This window comes from Bactrocera neohumeralis, chromosome 2, assembly GCF_024586455.1.
Source record: "Bactrocera neohumeralis isolate Rockhampton chromosome 2, APGP_CSIRO_Bneo_wtdbg2-racon-allhic-juicebox.fasta_v2, whole genome shotgun sequence".
NCBI lineage: Eukaryota > Metazoa > Arthropoda > Insecta > Diptera > Tephritidae > Bactrocera > Bactrocera neohumeralis.
In genome coordinates this window covers 90,241,593-90,266,821 of record NC_065919.1, presented here as the reverse complement: position 1 = coordinate 90,266,821, position 25,229 = coordinate 90,241,593, and the positions used below count along the sequence as shown (strand labels likewise).

General features: G+C 36.4%; 1 protein-coding gene across 3 annotated transcripts in view; it reads right to left on the bottom strand.

The window, feature by feature from the left end:
- Positions 1–24,381, bottom strand: part of LOC126767718 (uncharacterized) — a 125,872-nt gene extending 101,491 nt beyond the window's left edge. The window contains exon 1 of one of the 3 annotated variants that reach the window (XM_050485264.1): positions 23,853–24,381. The gene's annotated coding sequence lies outside the window, so the exon portion shown is untranslated. The remainder of the gene's footprint in view (positions 1–23,852) is intronic. The other 2 variants (XM_050485265.1, XM_050485266.1) reach the window with 2 other exon arrangements.
- Between the last annotated feature and the right edge of the window lie 848 nt (positions 24,382–25,229).

Below are 25,229 nucleotides of genomic sequence, written 5' to 3'. Positions count from 1 at the left end.
GATACTCATATTGTAAGAAACCTGCAATGAAGCTACAGCACTTGTGCCAGAGTTAAGAAGACCTGTGAAGTGCACCGGAGAAAGGTAGATAAATTCGCAGCAACTAGCAGGCAACCGAGACACATGCTCAGCGCACACACACGCACACCACCATGTGTGGCGGAAGAAGGCAAGTCTGGCAGTCTGCAGCAACATGCATCCATTTCCGTTTCCGCCCATGCTATGCACCACACTCGCACCGACGCTAATTTCTTACTATGGTTACTGGCACATACCCGACTTCGCAGGCGCCACTCATACGCGCGACTTGCCGCAACCATCTTCGGCACTGCCAATCGAACGAACATGAAATATGCGAACTTAGCGCGCAGATAATGCATTTTAAAATGTCTAGAACAAGTGCAGCAGAAGCGGCTTCCTCCGCGTACGGCGTGGCGTATGCACAACATGCGTTCACAGGGAGCGCAGCCTGTTGTTTCACTTCACACACACACACACTCGCAGAAATAGCGAGCTGAAGTGTAAGCAATTTCCGTAGGCGAGCGTGTGGGCGTTTAGCGCTGAGTGGCCAACACAAACAAACCAACCTGCGCTGCCGAGCAACAGCAATAGCCAACACCTGCCGTTGCGCCGCGCTGGCTGCGCTTCGCGTGTGACGCAGACAAATAAGCGTGAAATTTATTGCAATTGGTGTTGGAGGTGTGCCGCGTGCGCAGTAATTTTCACTATCAAATAGAATATGTAATTGAAGAGTGGAATCGCGCTTGACGGCGCACACACACGCTCAGTCACAAACAAGCAGAACTGTAAATAAATTCGGTTACAACGCTTGTATGCGCGCATACAATATCTGCAAGCCAAGATTTTCAATTTAAACGTTGTTTATAAATAAGTAGCTGCGCAGATGCTCCTTTATGCATTCACACATTTCCCTTTGTTTTGGTATAATGAAATATTTATGCGTTAATCCCATCGCGTGCCAGCACATACAGAGTCTGTGTAGTTATTTATGTCGCGAACTTGAATGAGAATCGCGGCATTAAAAAGGCTCGTATTTATTCATATTTGCATATTTGACTAAACATAATAGGATTTTCTGGGGCGACAAGTAGAAAAGTGCGGCAGCGTGGCTTATTTTCGCATTTTACTTCGTAACAATAGAAAGGGAGTGTAACTGGGTATTAATACAAAAGAGCGAGAAAAGGACTTTGTTCCGAACATTACAACCTCTTTTGGTTTTAAAGCATTAAGGGCGTGTGAAATCTTTCGAGAAGTCTGCAAACTCGGTTTCTAGAAAGTGTTTGATATAGTTTTGGTTATTAGATGAAATATATGTAACGATTATTGGTGAACAGTCAGGTTTCCTGAAACTACTTCATCTCGTCGTCCTTACCATTTTTACTGATATTACAAAAATATTTTAAAATGTTTTACCAGAAACAGTAAAAAACTCATAACAAATCATATGAATGTGTTTGAACTGTTTAAGCTTTGACAAAGTCCTGCAGTATTTCCCGCAATAGATGGAGGCATTTCAGGGAGAAGAGAGATATACTTTTTTACTTTTTTAAAACAATGCGGAAATTTGAGCATCCTTGCCATCATATTTGGTCAAGCTTCTAGTTGGCCGTCTCATATTTTTTTTCCAAAAATATATGGCTACTGCCTTCATTCCTCTGTTGATTTAAGTAGATAGCAGCATTTCTACGCTAACGCAGGATTTTTCTAAACAAATTTTGGTCTTTTTAGTTATTGGAGCCTCTTAAATATATCTTAGAACCTTCGAAAACGCTCAAAAAATCCTGAAGTCGCTTAAACGAAAGACGAATAAATGAAAGGCTTTAAATTTTCATATAATCACCGAATTCGGTCTTTAAAATGAAGATATCCTCGCTATTAAAGCCTTAACAATGTTCGTTTACATATCCGCGTGTGTTTCTAAAACACAAACAAGAATTTATTTGAGTGCTATTTTCTTTACATATTCACAATAGGTGCCCCGGCAGCGAATACCGTATTTTCCCAAAGCAATTTTGACATGCTTAACAACTGAAATATATTTATATATGATTGCATGTACAAACCCTTAAGTAACAAGCACATGTGTGTGAGTGTGGAAGTAGCGCCGCTTTTGTGCATGTAAATTACATAAACGCTTGCGGCCGAAAGTCTCAAAGTGTAAGCAGAGTTCAGGCAAACAAAGCCAAATACGCCAAGCGAAATAAGAAATAAATATAAAAACTTAATAAAAAGTTATCGTTTGTGGCAACTCTGCTTAAGCGACGTCTGTGACGAAGCACTTGTACGGCGTCCGTCATTAAAAGGGTCCCAAAAATGTTGCGCTCGTGTTAGCATTGTTCGCTGAGCGGCGCACTGCCGACTGCCGACAACCGGCTGACGCCTTCCATGGCACATAAAGAAAATTTCATATCCATTTTATTCCTTTTTATTTGCAGCCTAAGAACGTGTTTCACGCACTGTTGGCTTAGGAGAGCAGATTAACAAGTGGTGCGTTAATTTGTGTACTGAGATTTTTTAATTTTGCGCAACTTCCCCGCTTCCCGCGTAGTGGAGGCATGTTGTCTGGAATTAAAATGCTTTTGCCGGTAAAATATTTTAAAGCAAAAGGAAATGAAGTAATTAAAGAAAGCGGCGTAAAATCTGATGTAGGGAAGCTCCACGCAGTCCAGGGATTAGTGAAAGAAACGGAAGCCCTTAAATGAATGTGAGTGAATACCCTTTAAAGCTTTACGCTTAAGTGACGACCTTCTGGATTGAGAGGCTAAGTAATCAAATTAGTTAATAAAAGCAGCTACAAAGAAACTCTGCGTATTGTATTATCAATATTTTATGAAAGCTCTCTTATTTAAATATTAGGGGATAAAGCTAATGCGCTTTTCTAAAGAAATAACCAACAATTGCCTTCAAAGCTTCCTTCAGGTGTGCGGTAGGTAGGCTAATTCAGGAAATGAAAAGAAGTAACTTTCTTCAAAATCGTTTCTGGTCATAGCTTTGTCAAGCATTTATATACTCTTATCACTCACTTCACAATTAAAAGTAAAACGTATTGAGGTTCAGTTGAAAGCAGAGCAAAGCTCCGTGGAGTTAGTTTTACACAAAGCTAGTGCTGACAATCGACATCACGTACCCATTCACTTAAATTCAGCTTCTCTCAGGAAATACAAGTGAGAGAAGCAGCTGCCAGTCATTGATGCGTCAGTGCGTATACGCAACAGCCTAAAAAGAAAGAAAAGCGCGTTTTTTTTAACTTCTTCGACATTACATACCTGTGTATGTGAGTGCGAGTATTCGCAGTGGAGTGGGGTGACGGAAAATATTTGTGTGTTTTCTTTCTTCGTACGTAAACAAATATGGCAGGCGCTGTGCGACACATTGTGATAAATTGCCACCAACATATGCACATTATTTTCTTTGTGTGTTTACTTTTCTCGTCGAGTGCGCACATAAATCAGATTTTTAACAAGTCACAGGTGAATTGTTGCAAGAAAACGTGCAGTCAATATTAATACATTTCTTTTGTTATTCCGGTATAGATAAAAATTTAATTCACGAAATTACCTTGAACGTCTCCTACACTCCTCGCACACCTAATTGATTGTTATCAGCGATTACAGTTATCTTCCAGGTAGTACTTAGTTAACTAGTTTTCCAGAACTCTAATTGTTTTCGGTGTATGCAACATTATTTGTGGTTGGAAAAGCTATATTTCAAAGCAGGAAACAAAATAGAGAATATCAATATGCACGCTGATAGCCGTGGACAGTAAAGCAGTAATTTGACATTGCATTTCGTCAGAGAATGACTTTAGAAGCAGGGAAGCAGTAGATGTATTGGGTTTCAGGCTACAAGAGCATTCCGGGGAACTAAAAAGCTGATTAGATTCCCAAAGTGCCATTCGCCTTCATATTGAACCAGTAGAGGGATTAAGCAAGCCACTAAAAACGATGCGCAATAACATTTTCTAAAGTAGTGGTGAGATCAAATGCCTAAAGGACTCGCATCATTGCCAAGATTATGAGCAAGGACCCCGAAAAATGTATGTTTTTACTCACAAAGACCGCGATACAGGGTTGTTGGGAAAGTGGCAGGTAACAATTTACTAACATCACTTGCAATCCGATGCCATTAGAAACGATGACACATCCAAAAGTGCAAGGAACTACTTATTTAGCAATCGTCTTAGATATCTGCGAATATCGCAGTTGAACGGACTAGATTGAGTATGCTTCCACTCCGTCTTTTTCCATACAGCTTCTGCAGATGGCGTCTGGTAAGATTCCCAGCCTTACAACATAGACGCCAATAGGGCACTGGGCCTGTTAAAACCCCCAAAACTTGGGAGAGACTTACTGAAGGCAAAGAGAGCACTAGATATCTTGAATCAAAAGGATTTTGCGACAGCGCTTGTATCGTTGAAGCTAAGCCCAGCTATCTTCTAGTAGAACACAAGAGTATACCGTAGCACCGACAAGGTCTCATTCTACTGATAGCTGTTCTAGGGTGCAAAAAGCGGTGGCGAATAATTCTGTTCGAATTGAACTGAATCTCCCAATATGTCATTACATTAGCCATTATTGTATAACCTCAGCCGTAACCTAAATATTGGGTAGTCGAAAAAGTCTTTTCGTATTTTGTCCATATAGTGCTAGAAAGGTGAGAGGTGAGATTTTAAGCTTCACTTAACCAAAAAAAAATTAAATTCGGGGAAGTTGACAAAAAGGGTACAGCTGTTCAAAAATGAGTGAAAATAATGAAGAAATTTGCTATATTTTGAAATTTTACGGAATAATGTCTATAGCGGTAAAATGGCAAAAAGTTATCGACAAAAATGGTACATATTTGTTTATTTATTTATAAAAATGGAAATATGTTGAAGTTTGATTAGAAATACGAAAATACTTTTTCGACTACAAAATATATACTTAAGTTACTAACTCCCACTGTGGGTGTGTTAACATAGAAGACAACAAGAGAAGTTTAAAAACATATTTAAATAGACATAAATTTTTATAAAATATGTTTCGAATTATTACCAAAACCGAAATTACTGGAATTTTAATGATATTTCATTTGGTCAACGTTAATAACTATACAAGCAAGCAAACTGAATAAAATGCATATTAATTTCTTTCATTTTCGATAATTGTAACACATTAGTTTATTTACATATGTGGCTTCAACTGAATAGCATTTACCATTGACATTCACGAACCAATGTGTTGTTTACCTCGCTAAAATTTAATATTTAGACCACAAATTAAAATAAATTTTTCATTAGAATAATTAATTTCTATGCGTTAAGTTGATTTCAAAAACCGATATATGTGGCCATGCATATCTGTATGTATACAAATGCGAAGTTTTGAAGTGTTCATAATAAGCCTTAATTCCGATGAATAATATCGACAGCAAAGCACTTCGAAAATTAACGAAACAACGTTAAACGGCATAAAATATACAATGCACTCGTATATACACACTGTGTCAACTGATTGACAGTCAAAAGCGAGCATTGTGTGCAGCAAATAAAAAATATTATAAATTTTACTAAAGGGCCCCACAGAGACACGGGGTAATATAATTTTAATTGATCCGTAAACAGACATACTCCTGAGTATTTCCGAGTAGATTTATGTGCATGTCTGAATGCTTTGTATGTGCGTTCCGTGCAGTGGTATGCCAAATAACTTAATTATGCATAAAATACACGTCACTCGGTTGTCGTGATGCGGTTTCTGCGCCGCAGGCGTTTCACAGTCCCAATAAATGGCGTCCCTCGCAGTTGTTGCACACCGCAGTTCGGCGCCACCGAAGCACTGGTTGTTCGATTATATTATTAGTTAGTTATTTTATATTTATGTAAATATACATTTGATTCGTTTTTACAGTCAAGGCCAAGTGGATGACAAGCTGTGCATAAATTCACGACGTGTGGAGATCTTTTCAGCATAAATATTCGGCATTGCATTTATCCGTCCGCCATCACGTTCACTATAAATACTACTTTTTCAATTCAAAAATTGATTACTGCATCGGTGGTTGTTCGTTGGCAGCGCAGCGCCATTTGCGTGATTCTCATTTTGGTTTTTCAATCATTTTTAATTACACTTTTTGTTGACGGCTTAATTGAAATTCTGCCGCAGTTTCTGTTGTTGACTTAAATTTTGTGCAATTAAAGTGTTTATTTTTGCTCTCATCTCAAGCAAGCGTTTCCAATTAGGCTCTTAATAAGGCAAGTGCTGTGAGAATACTAGGCTGGCCGAAACCATTTGAAAACCAGCGATGAAATTTGCATAGTCATGTGTTTTGTTGGCTATCAAACACATAATGCTTCTCAACTGTTCGTAATTATTTCGTTTGCAATTGTGTGTTTAATTATTAAATCCATAAATGTCTCTGTGTCAAGCGGCAAGTGATTTACAAATTGGTTTTTACAGTAGCAGGTGCTGAAGTGGACTCAAGTATTTGCATAAGCTATTATAATCACTTGTTGTTTTTTATTATAAATGTATACTTTTTGTATAGTAATAAAAGTGGAATGCTTGAGTATAGGAATTTTATTAAACATTGAAGATTGGCTTTCGAAAAACTTGAGTATTTATGCCAAAAATTTTTGTTCACTTATTAACGTATATTCATCCCGAAGACCCGAAAGCAAATATAAATGTTTAGAAGTAAAAATGAAGAAAGTGGTTGTTTCAGTTGCTAAGTACTATTTAATGTGTACTTTTTCAGAATTATTCTACAAAATTTATATTTTCAATACTTCATTCATAGACCTCTTCGTTGTATACCCCTTAGTCCACTCTGTTATTCAATTGATTGAGCATTTACACTTGTGTCTGTCTATGCAAATAATCTTCGTATTTTTCTTTATTAACGAACACGTTGATCATATTTCATATATTTTGGTATTTTTAGTGAGGATTTTGATGGATGTTGGCAGCTGGCAATTGATTGATGCCAAAAATTAGCTTTACTTGTATTTTCTTTTGGGGTTTGATCGTAATTGCTTCGGACACGATTTCACTTCTATTTGTTACGCACACATATGTACACATAACTACTAGTTTGTATCAGTTTATTTTAAGCTTGCTTACTCGCATCACCTACGCCCTCAGGGATTCAGGGTCAGCAATGGTAAAGCTTTTTATATGTTTTTTCGATTCTCATCTTCCCTTTTATCGTTATTGGTCTACGTTAAGTGAAATGTGAACAAAAATAAATTTAACAATCCACAGGTTGTGTCCGACCTTTAGCGATCTGAGCTGATTGATGGACTTGCAGACACATATAGTACGAAACATACATTAATATAAACTGTTTTGGCAGTAAACACTTTGCTGGCGACGTCATAAGAAAGTGCAAAATATAAATAATTGGGCAAAAAGGAAGGGTGAAATATGTGTCGAGAAATACGCATATTAATCAATGGATGTGTCTTCTTTAGTTTTAGTTTGGGTTACAGACATTTAATCTACATTATAAATAAACGGCAAATATTAATTTTCTCCCTAAAAGTGGGCAGGGCAGAAAATGTTAAAAACCAAATATTCAAATTAATATTTTGATTTTAATTGATTAAGCCACATAACTCATTATTCGATCATAATGGATTAATAGAAGATGACTTCACTTATAATAATGAAAAACCCAGCATTAACCCTTTTTACAGCCAATGGAAAGAGAGAACAACACAAGAGACTGTTTCGCCTTGTGATACTCGTATAACATGAAATTCAGCACTAAGCTTAGAAGTTAGGTTAGTTTGAATATTACTTACTGAGAAATGCTTCTACATTCTCTGATGGCAAAGAACAAATTAGTTCGAAAATAACTTTAAAATTGTCCAGTAATATTAGTTTACGATTATAAACAAAAACTCAATCTTACTTTACAGAAAATACGGTCCGATTGCTTACCTCAATAGGTGAGCATGCTGTTAAGCCTGTAAAGAGCTTCTGATAGCAGCTACTGTGCTTTTACTATAATGAAAATACAAAAGCCTAAGCTTTCGTAAAGAATGTGGGCACATTACTAAAGTGTTGCGAATCTTATAAAAAAATCACTTGAACGATTTCGCAGAAACAGTTTGACAAGATTTGAGCATCAATAAATTTGTGTACTAGACTTTGCTTCTTATGTATGTCTAGAGACTTATGTTTATTGGTATTATATTTGACAAAATCTCGCTGAATGGTTTCAAGCAAACGGTAAAGTATTTAGCTAGAGACTAGTATGAGGTGCGTATCGTAGGAAAATATTAGTACATTCAAATCTGTAAGTCGTATTATGTTTCAGAGCGGCCATTTGCATAGCAATCCAATAAAAATCAAATTAACGGGGCTGGGGCTAGAACGTTTCTTCAACTAAGCGAAAGGAAAATAAAGCAATAGGTGGAATGAGAATGGCGGCACAATAAATTAATATACAAAATAGAAACTAATAAACATAAAATTGGGTTATCCACAATTTGGTTGTGTTTCTCCGCGATTTACCATTAACCTTTAGTTATGGCGACTAAAGCTAAGACCCAAAATTGCCACTGAATGAGTCGCCTGATTATAACTTCTAGATAGAAGAAGACCAAAGGCTTAGCATCGAGAAAATTAAAGTTATAGCTCGATGAATGTCATACCCAAAACTCATTTACAGATTTCATTTCAAAACACTATTTCATTTATTTAAAAAAATTGTTTATACTAATATTAACTTATATTTATTTCTGCATATAAGAACCATGTATGAATAAAAAGGGAATTCATACTAATCTTCAAGTAATTCAGATTACAATAACAAGTTAACCGATTGACATTTCGCTATCGTTTCATATAAAACCAGCAACTCGATAAAACGCCATAAAAATCGCTAATTAGGCAGTGAAATAGAGTTCATGTTACGAGGCATGTAATCAGCCGATAAGTTGTGCTTAATTTTCTCAAATGTACATGCTATAAATTGAGTAATTGTGCATAAAACCCTCTAACCCCCCATAGACCTTATGACATGATTACGCACACACCCAGTGGAATATAATAATTATGCTTCAAAAGCCACGAACGTCAGGTGAAACATATAATAAATGACTAATGGCTAATAATAAAATATGCACCCTCCCCCTTTGGTGCAAACCGCACTGTAATGCACAGTAAGAGGGCAGCTTGATAGGTCAGCTACTTAAAGATCGAACATACCACAATTATCATTAGGTAAAAAGCAATTAAAATTAATTTTCATTAAAAAAAAAACAACGAAATCTTGAATTAAATTTTGTGTAAAGGAAAGAGTCACTGAAACTCAAATAAATATTGCTGCATTGCTGTTAATTCAAGGGAAAAGCATTGGCTTGGCGAGCCAGCCTCGTATGCGAAATAATTAGCATAACTATGTTGTTTGTGTAACTGGTAAAAAAGCGCAGCAACTATGCGCCGCACAAAAATTATACAGAAAAGCTAAATGTTTACTCTGCGCGCCGTTCATGGCATTTACATTGTTTACATTCCGCCCACTGAAATTGCTGCCTCATTCTCCGATAACTAAATTATTTTTTACGGCGTATAATTAAGTTGGTTTTATGGCAGCGCAACTATAAATATGCTGTGCATTTCAAGTTTATATGGAAATACATACATATATGTATATATTTTTTTACTTAAATATTTCATTTAAAACTGTTTGCCAAACATTGAAGAGGTCACAGGAAAACCCTCAAAGCATTTCGCTGGTTATTCTTCAATATTCGCTGAAAAAATTCTGACCATTAAAAACAATTATCGCATCCATCATGGTATAACCTTTTTCGGGCAAAAGTCCACTGTTGTGTTTTAAATTGAACGTGAGAACTTGGTGAATCGCGTAAAGTTGTAGAAATGCGATAATACACCCAACTCTTTTTTTACACAGTAGATACGTTCCTCAGAAATCCGTGCAAAAAAAAACCGTGTAAAATAAGAGGCTTTTCTGGTAGTAAATTGAGGGATCCGTTCCATGTCATCTGAACACCGTGTACGATGAAAGGAAGAACTATATTTACTTCGAAAAACCGTGTAAAAAATGTTGAAAACTATAAAATTTCGCATATGTATACAAGTTGTATGTTCATATGGCATTTTATTGAACATTAAAGCTTAAAATCCATAATTCATACAGGTGAACAATTAGTAGAGCAAGCAAAAAACAAAAGAAATCTGTTAATCCAGAATTAAGAACGGAAAGAAAAAATATTGGCATAGCTACATAATGATTCGTCGCTACTTGATAATAAGCGCAATTGTTTGCGACGAACTGGACTAAAGTCGGTATCATCACTGGAAATATCCATCAAATTATCCACTGGTGCCTTTCGACAGATTTCCGTATTTCATTCCCATTTTTCTTAATGGTCCTGATAGTAGCTTCGTTTTAGCCAAAATCCTTGCCAGACAGTTCAAAAATTTTAATTTTACCTCCAAAGAAATGGCTTGCGTTTTACGAATCTTTGAAATTTTGACCATTTTGTTAACTGTATTAAGGGAAACATTTTATTTTATTTAGCTTAACTAAAAATTTAAAGATAAAATACCTTTTTTCACTTATTAAGGTCAGAAATGTTCAAATCAAATTGATAGCACGAACATTTGATAAAATATTGCGAGCTAATAAACTTTAAACACTTTAATTAAGCAATATTTTATATAAATATCATGCGAGTTATCGAATAAGCGGATTTTCCAGTTCATTTCAGCAATGGTGCCAGGACAGTGAATTTGAAAACGTACCAGATTAAACATTTTTTACCAAATTTTTTTTCAACAGTGTAACTTCAAATCCGTGTAAAAAGAAACCGTGTAATAAAAGAGTTAGGTGTATTTTATTTTTTAATACCGTTTATTAAATTATACTATTGGTCATAATTTGAAAAAGTATTTAGCTATGCCAATAAGTTATGTTTCTGTATGTAAAAATAATTTTGTAAATCTTGTACTGCTAAAGTGTACTTCAAAAGTATAATGTTGCTTTGGTAATCCGAAAACCAAATTCAAAAAATCGAACTCCTTTTGTTTTATTAAATACTCTTAGAATATTTTTCCTAAATTTTCAAGTGGATTCGAGCAATAGTTTTGGAGATAGAGCCATGAGAACTTGAGGCCATGAGGCTAGCCAGGCTAAGCGGCTGTCCTCAAACGCATTTTTCTCGAAACAGTGTTTTTGAAGAGTGTTTTGAACTCTTCAAGCGATCTTCATGAAATTTTACACACGTCTTTGAGATACAATGCCTGAAGACTGAGATGAAGGATTCATGTTTTTAAAAATGTCTGCCAAAATCTAATTTTTGGTTTTTTCCAAGTTCCAAGATAAGGTTTTAGCTAAAACACGTATTCTTTTTGCACTTTGGATTATCCTGCCAACGCGGGCATCTTTTTTCCGATGGATCACCGGGAATGGCCGAGTTTATTTGTTAAATGCGTATGTTTGTAAAAATAAAAAATTCTAATAAAATATTTCTTTTTTTATATGAGAAAAAAAATTTTTGAAAAAGGCTGTTTTTTTAACCGAGGAAACCCATGTAACCCCTTGGTAAGCAAGTGTGTGGTTAAACATCTAAAAGGAAGTGAAAAAATTTAATCGCATAACCCTCCGGTTTTTTCATACCAGTATTTCTGTTCTCAACTGAGCCATTGATGGGTTAACTCTAACAGAGTTTCTCAGTTAAGGCATTTTGAATTCTTTTACAGGTTTAGCTAACTTCGTTTTTCGCTTAATAGGTTTCATTTGAAGTAATTTCCATTTGCCTCTCTCTCAATCATGTTAGCCTTGTGTGACTACTTAATTGAGAATTATCAGCTAACACAATATAAATAAATATACATTAAAGGCTTGGTTTCAGTCGCGAAATACAAAAACGTTCCACAAGGACTGCACTTTCACATAACAAAAACATGAAAAATACGAATATCGATGAAAATGAATGTGTGGGGAATTCATATGTTTTGATTTAATTTGTTAGCGAAGTTATATAGCCTCTGGGCTGCACGTTAAATTATAAAAATAAATAAATAAGTATGTATGCTGAGTATGTGTTTTATGCCAATGACAGCATTGGATGGCATCGTTATATCGAATTGGCCTGGCCAGCGAAGCGAATGGCGCGAAAGAAGAGAAGCCACAGGCAGGATAATTAACACGAAATATGTACTGTGAATTGCGACATGTGGCAAGCATAAGTGTCGCACTTGCATCGACATACATATATTTGTAGGAAGGCGTCTGTGCATTCGATATGAGGGTATAATTTGGTATGTTAATACTAAAAAATCGCATGCAATTCCGTGAGTAAGGACATCGCTCTGCATTACATTGTCGCCTGCCTTACATTTGTGTACTTTGTTTATACTTAAGAACTGCACCCAGGCGGACCTTAGAGAATGTTTCTCAAATACAACTTTCTTCAATAATATTTCAATATTCAAATTAACTTAAAATCCGGAACCAATCAGAATAAGGTTTAATTGGGTTTGGTTTTCCTATAGGGCGTCACCGTTCAACAAAGACCAAGCTTCAAAACACCATAAAAAGAGCATTAGGAATCAAAGGAACTTGCAACTATTTTTACTCGAAAAAGGGCTTAAATTATCAACATTTCCGAATGGGCTCTTTTGGTGCAAATCAACGCAGGCGAACGAAGCCACATTACTTACATGAGTATATACACATTTTTGATTTACTTGCGCAATCGCACATATACATAATTAAAATACACACACGCATACATATGTAATCTCGCATCGCCATTTCCCATCGCATCTTCCCTTTAACGGTCTCCGTGCCGACTGCCTCCGCAAGAAGGTGGCTTAGTAGCTCGGCTGTAGGCTGTCGGCTGACGGTTGTCCCCAGCGCCGTGTAAATCTGTATGCCATAAATACTACACTTAAGCCGCCAGTGAATTATCACAAGGACACCACTTGCATCGTGGAAAATTGAAGTAGGCTTCGCAAAGGACGAAGGAGAGGCAGCAATATTATAATAACTATACGCATCCGCTAGCCCAACAGCCAAACAGAGTGAGTACATTTTGCGTTTTCAGCGTCGCAGGCGTTCTCCCGCCACATGCTGACATGTTTATGAAATTCTTAATGAATTTTCATTTCATCTTCCAAACACACACGTATGTGAATATATTCACAGGTAAAGACATACATACACACGCATTTATAGACATGCCCGCTCTGCGAAAAGTGTAAATTTTATTAAAATCGCGTTCTTGATGTAATGACAGATCGACTTATGGAAGAGTGTGTGCAACATACATGTGTGAAGGTATGTTTTCATTGTGTTGATTCTGTGTTTCAGTATTACTTTTGTAAGTCTTTCATGTGTTTATAGTATATAAAGGATATAGTTTATTGATCGTACCGAATTACATGTAGACCTTCGTACATATTTACATTTACAACTCAGTTAACGAGAATTTTTCGAATATGAGAATTGATTAGTATACAAACAACTTCAATATTATATGTCAGTATTCGCACTTAGCTACGATATTTGATCCCACATACTTCATATGTAATTTAAAATTTTGTTTCAGCAATCACAAGTAGATATACCAGCTGATCAAATTTGACTCGGACTGATTTTGTATTTCCAATGAAATCGCGGCTACGGAATATTTAAAATTTTGCAAAAGTTTTTAGGCAATCGGCTTTATCGCGAGCACAAGTAGTTGAGGGACATAAAGCATTCTGTGAAGTCAACGAATGGAGCTTGGGAACAGAGGACCTTAACATCTCTTATGGATCGACTGTACACATTTTGGTTAATGTTTTGAGGTCTAAAGCTTTTGTAAAAATGACGGCGAAATGAGGTCAAAGAAGAGATGCTTGATCTCGACGGAAATAGATGTTTGAAAACGACGGCGAATATAGGTCGGAAAAGAATTCAAGCATCCGACCTCTAGTCGCCGTCGTTTTTGTAACCGTACCGTATATTCATCAAACACGTCGTTACTGTCTAACGATCTAGCATATCAATGGTACACTAAAACCCGAAAGCTAAACAATTTAAATTCGCTTGAAGCGCTGAAGCCAGGCCCAACCGAAGCTTATAACCAGTGTATAAAATTGGATTAAGCGTTGGTAGGCTGGTATTGGCTAAGGAACCTATTTTGAAGGCGGTAATTTAGTAACAGTAATATACGTGAAATCAAAATGTTTTTGTCAGTCCAACAAAACTTTGATCAGTTAGTATATTTCCAAAAGTAGGGCACAAAAGCTTCTTTATGAGATTGGTTTGATCAATTTGATAAATTTAAGTTGTCGTACTTTCGCTTATACACAAAGCTTTACTACATATGTATAACTCGAACTAAAAAGCATAAGTAACTTGGAATGTCTAACATCTAATATCACGCCTAATAGCGATTATTTGCTAGATATTTTACTGCAAAAACTATTTTATACTAAAATATTCATTTCCTAATATTCCACAGTTAAACGCTGTGTTAAATGCATTTGCCATCACCAGCCAGTGTTGACTGTCTGGCGGAGTGGTGCTCGTCTGGCTCATTACGATAATGTTCTCATGTCCTCATGTCACAGCGCCTGATGCCCGGGCTTAGGCACAAAAAATGCTCGTAGCACAGACAGGCGATAATCTGACATGGAGCTCCAAATATCGTGACAATCGGCGTGCCCACAAACTAATCGCTTCAATGTCAACTCATTTCGCCACGTCAAGAGCCGGCTACGCTGCAAACTTGACTCACATAAGCCCCTTCAAGCACACAAGCTCATTTGGTTGGTATGTATGTGCGTGTGTCCAATGGCTAATATAAAATGCACCATGTGTGTATAGGTTGTGGTTTTTGTGGTGAATACTCGTGTGTATAGGCGTGTAATTAAGCGCAATGTATCGCTATTGAAAGTAATCCCTTCCTCGATAACCGCCAGCAATCAATACACATATTACTACATATCAGCGGGCATCCATTGAGCCACACATACATACGTACGTACAAACGGTTGGCGGCTAAGCTACTGGTAATGAGTCGGCAATTCGCTTTATTTGTGCGTTAGAAATAATTGATTGTGGCTTAATGGATACACATGCGGCTATACATACATACTCCACCATAAACACCAAGTACATACAAATATTCCTATTCATTCACCACCAAAGTATAATTTGGTAGACAAATATAGGCGAAGGTAATTTGATATTGAAGAAGGCGTACTTGAATTTCCACACCTAAGCAAATAATTTCAATTGAATGCAACAATTGATAGTTTACATACGGAACTAAATACATTTACAGAATAGATCAATATCATAAAAAATCAAACATATTAAGGAAACTAATCGCCAGAAAGGAAACAGCTACTTGCCATATCTTTTACTTATGAAAAAATTACTTGCGCTTTTTACTTTTTTCGGAAATACTTTTTTATTCGACAATGCAGTATGAAGTCAATGCAATTCTCGGTAGCCCTACAGCGTTTCTTTATCGTGACTTCGACTCAGCATAGTGGCTCTGAACAGTTTAGTATTAATCAATAGACTTTTTGAAGATTGCGTTAACATTCATTAATCTGATTTGACATAAATTTACTAGCTTAACTGGTTCTTCTTTATTAGTTCTATATTCGCTTGAAAATTTTATTCCAATCAAAAGCTTGAAAATCCTCTCCGATTTCTTAAATTTGTAAATTAAAAAGAAACAAAACTATCGTGTTCTATGATGAAGTTAAGTATTTATTAATTCTCACTGTTTTCATATATGCTAATATTTTATAAAACCTAGAGCTCCACAAAAATCCCTAAATATCCCTTTTTTGTATTTTTCTAATTTTTGTAAAACTAAATTTTTCACTCAGGTAGATCTGGACCGTAGCAATCAAATCTGGATCAGCTCAACTGAATCGCATGTTAAGATGAATCAAACCTTTCAGAATAGACTTCGTCGCACCATAGCAAGTGCACAACGTCTTTCACTGAGACTTAAAGATGTCCACTCTAAGAGAGGTATCAACAGCATTGAAGTCTCATAAAATACAACCTACTATATCTGCCTCTACAATTGAATTAAACTCAAACTTTTAAAATTCACCACTAGATCTGCCATTAATACTAAACTATTGTCAATTTAAAACCAAACAGAAGTGTATTTGTCAAGAAACTTCTTTATTCTCTACATAATTAGACATATTTGAAACGTAAATGATAATTTAAAAAGAAAGGTTCTAACAAAAAATTGTATGAAGAATTAACTGGTGATGTTTTAGTTGTTGTGTTCTTCTCAATGATTTGTTTGCACCCTTTGAAGCAACCAGATACAAAAAAGAAATGAGTTTCTGTGGAATCATGCACCATGAAGTTTTGACGAGTGCTACAAAATCTTTTTCGGCTATTCAGAACTAAACTAAAGTGCGTTCTAAAACTTATGTGAAGTAGATGTTACAGCCTGTGAGCGTTAAGAAAGCAAACGTAGGAAGCTAAAACAATAATTCGAAGGTAGCAAAGTGTATTTTCACCAGCAGTTTTTTCTTTATATCGTGTGTCCAGCAATTTAAACCTATTTTCAGTCAAATGAGGCTAAAATTTCGTTCACTTTCGATCAATTTACCAAAAGTATTAACATTTTACTGCAAAGGTTTGAAGAGAAAGCAACACATGTTCCCAAAGAAATGTGAAAGAAAATCATAAAAAAATCTAATTTATTTTTTATTTTTAGTAATAAAAATAATTACTCGAAAAGGGCGCAAAACTGCAAGGCTTGTATACAAGACATTCACACGAAAACCAGTAAATCTTAAAGTCGCTTCAACACCTTGTCATGCAAAACTTCTGTAAAAAGCAACACAGAACACAAAATAAGACGAAACGGTTTTGACTTCACATGCAAACACTATAAACGCACAAAATGATTGGAAAAAGGTCACTGCGAAGCATCGAGGAGTCAAACATTCCATGCGTTTAGATTTATGTCGAAGACAACTATTATGCAAGAATGGAATGTTGGACGACGCACAGAAGTCACAGAGTCTGGAAACACACGCATACTAATGCTGGCACATCTAAGTTCAATGGCATGCTAATGGTATTTGTTGGTATGAACAGATTTATGTCGACGCAGAGCACACATTCACACATACCTAGATCGGCGTAACAAATCACCCGAGCTGTTGCTCGCTCGGGGCACTTACACTGCTGACGGAAGTGGGCATGAAAGCTGCTTACAGCATTGACGTTCGAGATGTGAAAAGGCATGTTCATTAACACTAATCACATACATATGTCCGTACATATTTGTAAATTCAAAGAAAAAGAATGACAAAATCTGGCCAAAGTTGGCAATGGTACAGCCATCAACAGTCAACACACAAAAAACCGACTCAAGGGGAATGCGAAAATAAATCGTGCGCACATACGCTAAGAATGGCAAAAAACTGTTTGGTGGAGGTTGGAATAACGTCCACTTACAAAAACAATAGATCAATACGCCAATGAATAAAATGATAAATTTTGTCAGGCAGGCAGCGGCAGCAGGCAGCAGGCGGCAAGCGACAACAATTGACAGCTACTTGTAAAACAATGAAAACACGACAGCCAACAACCAACAGCAAACAGCAACAGCCAGCAAAAACGCCACAAAGAGAGAGCAGAAACACTGAAGATGAGCGTGTATAAATAAATAAATAAGAAGGCACAAGTAAATAAAGTAAAATAAAATATCACAAATTTATGTTGTTAACTTTTTTATGGCCGGCGTGTTTTTGTGTTGCAACATGCTGCCAGCGACGCCTCTAATTTGGCATGCACATTACCGTTTTTGTTGTTGTTTATCTTTCTTTTGCTTTGTTTCGCCACTGTCTCAAGTCGTCGAAAAGCACCTAACTTGTTCAATAAAAACATGGATATTGTCTAGACCGTAAAACATTTGTGAGCGTCGTTTATTCCACTCATACACATGCATCCAAGCACAAGTGTCTTCAGCTAAATATCGCCTCGAGTGGAAATCAAGAGAAATGTCTGAAGCTTGGCGTTGAGTGCCCATTGCTAGCGACAAATCCAATCAAAATTAATTGAATGCCAATGCCACTTAAGGTTCCCGATTGCCTTCCAAATTTTCTATAAGCACTCGGCTAATTACACTCACTTTTGCGAACCTTTTGAGTGGTCTCAGCCGCCGCCGTATATCCCTCCAGCGCTGGAAATTAGCAACAGTTCGTCGCGACTTTTCGATTGCTGATTGCTGCGTGGTGGAAAGGCTGTTTTCGGTCGACCGTTTTAAGATAATCAATCAAAAATGTCGTGGCAAAGAAGCTGCTTTTGTTTTTAGCAATGGCAACTTCTAGACTTCAATTATTATTAGAATATTTCAACCCAATCAGTTGATTTTAAGTTGTGGTGTAAGTTCAAAGTAAGTTAAGAATTGTGTGATATAATACCTCGGAACGTCATATCTTAATATGACTTTGAAAAAATCACTTCGCATTTTGTCAATAGATGTCGTTGCTGTTGTATATCTCCATTGCTACGAATCACATTGTGTTATACCATATAGAGTTGGAAGGTGAGGTTTTAAGATTGATTTAACCAAACAAAAATTAAAATCATAGAAGTTGAAAAAAGTTACAGCTCTTCAAAAATGAGTGAAAAAGGAAGCCACCAATGGAATTTGTGAAGTTTACGGAGACGATGCTGTATCAGTTCGTGTAGCATAAAAATGGTTTGCTCGCTTCCGTTCTGGAAATTTCGAAATTTCGATTTATAATACATTGATGGAATAATGTCTCCAGCGGAAAAATTGCAAAAATTGGTCTACCAAAATGGTACATATTTGTTTATTTATTTATTATAATATATAAAAAATAATAATAAGTTGAAGTATGATTAGAAATACGAAAAACAATTTTTTTCCCTTTATTGGCGTAGACACCGCCGGAGGATGGAGTCATGTGTAGAAATTCACGCAAGTGAAGAAAGTTCTCTGAGCCCTATTCACAATATAACCTAGGTGAACTAAAATATATACAAATAAAAAGTGAGGAGTTTATAATAAATGGAATTAATGTACCTTTGCCATAAGCGTCGGAGGTCTGAAGAACAAAAAAACGTTTAATGGAAAACTATATTTAGCCTGTTTATCAAAAAGAAAATTGCTAAAAAAAATAACATGTCCAAAAACATTTTAATAAAACAAGGTAACAATAGCCAAAGCGAGTTGTTAGTGTAGCTCAAATAAATTAATAGTCTACCTGTTTCTAAGCTCTCCTTCGATATAACAAGTCAACTCTGTCCGTCAATAATAATCTAAGTAAATTACAGGTTTCTCACATTTCTCTCTCGTACTGCTCCTCTTTGTTAAAGCGTGGGCAGCTATGCGTCTCTTATATTTGTTCGAATTTGACATTGTAATCGGCATAAAAAACTGGCATGTAAAAATTCAAATTTATTTTCATATGGTTTTGTAAATATGTAAAAACATATATAACTTACAACGTGTTTAGAAGTCATAAATATTCTACCTTAAATTAAAATGTGTAACTAAAATTAGTTAAAAGTCGATCCAAAACCGCCGCTATAGCTTTAAATAAAATCAGTGTATTAAGTAATTTCAAAATACTTCAAAATTGAAAAATACCAAATCGGAATATGAAAAGCACACATAAACAACTCGAATTCCAATGCTTCAAAAGAAAACAGGAAAATGAAACATATAAATGTTTGAAAAGTATAATAAATATGTGTATATAACTTGACAAAGCGCACACAGCTGTTTTTGACAGTTGGAATTAACCGCTAAAGCGACACCGACGAACGCACGAACTTACGAAAGCGGCGAAATGTAAAACGACACCAAAAATAAGCAACTCGACAGAGCAATCAATTAAAGTCAGACAGAAATCAGCGACTATTGGCGATGGATTGGAGGAAAAATTAAATTTGAGGTGAATACTGCAGGCAGCACGCAATTGTGCGTGTCGGAATGGATTTCTTACTTTGTTTCTTTCTGTTTCACATGCAGAGTTAGAGACGCCAAATCCCATTAACTGCCATTAAGCGAAAACATCAAATTAAAACAAAAACCCCAAACTATTACGAAATTCTATTAGCATATTTTTTTCTCAAACATTGATTTATGTATATGGAATTATTATATTATTTAGTGAAGTTTTGGAAAAAAATCTTAATGTGTTGAGCTTTTTTTTTTTTTAATCTGGTTAGTATAATTACAAATTAAGCACTGTGAGATACTCACCTTCGAAGCACTGTCAGCTGATGAAGCGTCATAGAATAATATTAGCCAGCTATTATTGAGCGAATATCCTGCACTAAAACGCTTATACAAATCAGAGTAAGATCAACTTTGCTGCAGAAACCTGCCCTTCCAGTACCACTTTTTAGTCACCTGTAGTGGCTTGATTAGCGCGACCGTACGGTTTTTTGTTGCTTTCGTCGACACTTATTTGCGATGAGCTTACTAAATTCTAAATGGCAATTTGCATTAATTTCTGCTGGAATGTAAGCTTTGAGCGCTAGGTAAGCATTCGATTAGCTGTTCAATAGCCAGCAAACACAAAAAAAAATTAGTGAGTGGCGGAGGAATGTTGGGAAATCTCAAAAATTGTTGTCAGTTGTGGTTGTATGAGTTTAGACCAGAGAAATTGGCCGCAGTAAAGCTGATAAATTAATTGGCAGCTGAGTCGGTGTGTCAAGTCAAGATTCTTTATTATTCTTACATATGCACAAATGTTTACTCATTTAGGCCTGCCTGCCTGCCTGCCTATGTGTGCGTGCGTAGTCTACTCCAGTTCACGCTGATTTTATTTCACTACATTTTTATGGCATTTATTTTTGCCGATTTTATTAGCTGACGCCACTAAGCCCGTTAAGCCTCAACTAATCTGGTGCTAAGCAGTTGGCAAACTGAAGGCTTTTACTCCGTGAATTCAAAACAACCAAAATCGAAAGCAAAATAACAATTATTTTCAGAGGAAACTAGAGATTTCTAAATTTTTACAAGATTTTGATAATTTCAAATTTTAACTGAGTCAAATTATATTCGTTCTAATTACTTCTCATATTTGTATACAAAAGCTTAAACAAATTAAAGTATAATAATTAAATTCTCTATAAAAACAAAAAGTGGGCCTAATTGGCTTGAAAAGTATAAGGTATACGAAAAATATGAAATAACTTTTTCGACTACCAAATATATGCGTCAAGACCGAAATATGGCAGAAGCCATCCAACTTGCCTTGAACTCAAGTTCTTTTCTGACTTTTAAAGGCAATTGCCAACTAAAAATTGTAAATTACTTAAGTCACTATTTTACATATTCAGTGATGTTCTATATTTATGTTGGAAAATTTTCAAAATTACCTATTTGTTACAAAATAAAATAAATAATAAAATAGTTTTGCAAAAACCTTTTCTTAGCTATGGAGAAAGTAGCATCCAAAGCGCGCAACGAGTAACGCTAACAAAATGAAAGGCAACAAACAAAGCAAACAACAGCAGCGAATAAGTTAAGCAAGCAAGCGGAAAACTGCTTAAAAATTTGCACGTCATACAAATTTTGCAGAAACTTTCAGAAACATTTACGCTATTTTTGTTAAAGTTGTTGAGCATGGCAAGCTGCTTTAGTTAGCTCCTGCTTTATGTGCCACTTGAAAAATAGACGGCAAGCTGCAGTAAATGCATTCGGGGGCAAACGGAAGCAAAACGAAGCGTATGGCAAATTCCAGCGAATGGCGTGGTGCTCTCCACTCGGTCCGTGGGCCTGTGGGTGGCTGAATGGGTGGGTGTGTGGTAAGAAAGCAAGTTTGCACATGTTTATTTGCCTAGCTGCTCGGCATTAAGGATGAAGAAAATTGCATAAATAACTCAGAGCATGGCGAATTATCTTCAGTGTAGATGTAAAGACTTTTGACGCCCGCAACTGGGGATGTGTGTGCAGATTTTATAAACACTCAATGAAGCGATAAAAGTGAATTGGTCGTTGGCGTGACCGAGCGCGGCGCTGCTGAGGCCACACAGGAGATTAAACATTTTGTATGCATACGATATGATGTCAACCACTACAGACAAGCTGTGGAAAACAGTGTAGAGTACTAGCGGAATTTAGTTGAAACCATTTATTTCGCAAATAACTATGCCAAAAGTGCGATAACACTGAAGTAGCGCGGTAATATCCAGAACAAATTGTGTAGCACAGTAGCCTCATCAACGACAACTGCGGTGTGAGTGAGTAAATTGCGGTTAGTCCAATGAGGGTGAACGGCCGTCTCAGCTCTGCGATGCCAATTGATTTAATAAGCCACGTGCCAGACAACCACGCTGTCGGCGGTGACAGACTTTGCAGTCAGCGTAGCATGCTTTTGGTGCTTAAGAGCGCCGTAAAAATGGATAAATATTGCTAGGGCTTTGGGTAGAGCGCTTCGCTGGTGTTCACGGCTCGACGCACAGCGCACGCATTCACACACACAGGCATGCAAATAAACAACTTTCGCTGAAAGAAGCCGTGAAGCATCGCCTAGCAGCTTGTGCTAACATATTCCAGTAAAGCTTTTGGCCTTGGCCCTCGTTTAAGCTATTGTTGTTTCTGCTTCCTCCATTTCCATCGTCCTTTGGCATTTTTTACGCCGTAAATTCCAATTACCACCAACTTAGTGCACAAAAACAAACGAGAATAAACGATTTTCTGCCGAAACAAAAAATAAAGTGGCCGTTCGGTCTGCCAGCAGATCTTGCCAGCTCGCCACTGGCTTGTTATTTTCTCAGAATTTCTCTGCAAGAATTGTTTATTGTTTAAATCTTCGCTGACTTTTATTTGATTACAGTTCATGTCGCTTTGTCTGTGTGCAATAAGTTTATTGTGTGGCTTTATTTAATTTTGAAGATTCTAATAAATCTGCTAATTTGCTACGAATAATTATCAATTTAATTCCATTACAAATGCTTAAATGTTTGAACAAATTTCTTTACTTCAAGAGAATTTATTTAGTTTTGTCTTGCTTCTAAGGAGACAATGCGGCTTTTGGAAGAATTGAAATGATAATTGATTTGGTCACTTCTACTGATGTGATTTTTTAATTTTAATCATAGTCCATATTTTTTTGAAGATCACGAAGAACTTGTTTAACACAATTTTCCCTTAACATTATTTATTTTTTAAAGTCAGCTCTTTTAATTTGGAAAGAATAGTGAAACCAATTTTGAATTTTCAAAATATGCCTAAAATCACATTTTTGTATTTTTCGTTCTTTAGTAATTCAATTATTAGTCTTATTTCTTCTTTATTGGCTTCGACTCCGCTTATGCAGTTATAGACGAAAAGATCAAAACAGCCTCTTATAAGTCCGCACCCTTATATAATGGGTTCAAAGAAACTTCTATTCAATTTATATAGTATTTGTGTCGCACTAAGATAACGCAAAATTATTGATATCCCTTAATAAGCCCTCAAATTCTTATGTTAAATCACAGCAAACAAAACTTTTTGACTTTCTTGGATTTATGTATCATTCTCCTTGCGGCTTTAAGAAAAGTTGCTCGTTTTAGCATGCCCCAATGCATTTACTGTTATCTTATCTGCCAGGCTAGCGGTATATCTGGCCTTACTTAACGTCACTTCACTCTACTGCCACAACACTCCTGTCACAGTGCCGCTTCATTGTTTGCAACACTTTGCCACAGAGGAAACGGAAATCGCAAACACTTACAGATCAAATGCAAGCACACATTCAAAAATATATTATTCTTAGTATTATCGCACACATATGTACATACATATGTATCGAAGTATATATATATTATTTTCCGTAATTTGTCGAAGCGTGTTTTCGCACCTGTTAAATTATTTACCGAATCAATATCGTAGATACTTGATGTTTTTGCATTTGTTGTTTTTTGATTTCATTTGCTATATTCCCAGAATATCGGGTAACTCATATGCAAGCATTCATTCAAGCACCAACACAAGCACAGCTTTTGCGAAAGCCGTTATATGTAAAGTTAACCGCAAACACTGCATATTACGAACGCCGCATCCCGTGAAGCAGGGCAGTCGTCGGTGCTTTTGATATGTTTTGCCAATAATAGAAACACAATACACTTTCACCGTTAGAGCAGCTTGGCATTTTCGGTTTGATTTTGTTTCTCACTTCAATTGTGAATTAATACGTGCGATTTACGGTTAGCTTGCATGGCACAGAAACCAATTCACCAAAACAAAAGCCTCGTCACTGATTCACATTCACTGTTTTTAGTCGTCAAAACATGCACGTGTACTCCGCCATTCATCCGTTCAAAGCGTGTGCACCGTATTGAGCTCGCGATTCTACTAAATGACCGAATTCACATCGCTCGCTGCCTTCGTTTTGGGAGCCAACGCTAACAATCAACCAACCAGTCGACTATAGTAGGCAAGCGAGCCGATCCACCAACGTGCAACACAGCGAACCGGTCAGCAAGGAACCAACGAAGTAACATCGCTGTACGCTCAATCGCCGTGTATTCGTTGGAGCTGCGGAGAACCGACAAAGCAGTGTTGCGGCGACCACATGTTAATCGTTGAATGTATACCAATAATATCTAATACGCACGACACTCTGCTTTGGCTCTTTTCAAAACGCCTACCATCTATTCTTGTTTATTTCTTCTTGCTTGCAGCAGAAACGAAGATATGATGGGTTGCGGCATTGAGAGTGTGGCCCATGGAGTTTTGGAGCGCACGCATGCCGCAGTGGAGCACAATGACACTCAGCGAAGAAGCGCGCTCAACATCTCTTCGAAATCTGTATGGCTCTCTGCTTGAATCAGAAATGTTTGCAGAGAACACGCAAACCGTTCAATTTCATTTCCTACTCGTAACATACTGTTAACTGTATCACTTTTGAAATAATAAGTAATCCTTTTTAGTTCATATAAAAGGAGTTAATTCGATTTATAACGGTAAAAGGAATCAGTTGTGTGTTTTTGTTTTAAATAACACATAAGAGAATCTCAAATAATTTAGTTTTTCAGCTCGTAGTTTTTCGAAGATTTAGTTTGTAATATCGTAAATGTTAAAGCCATCTTTAGCGAATGTTAGAATGTTAATTTTGGGAGAGTTCCATGGTATTGCCAAAAATGTTATTCAAATTTTTAAATATGTTATATGTTACATTTATGTATATGTTGATGTTGCAGTTAAATACATATGTATATGTATGTTTGTTGTATAT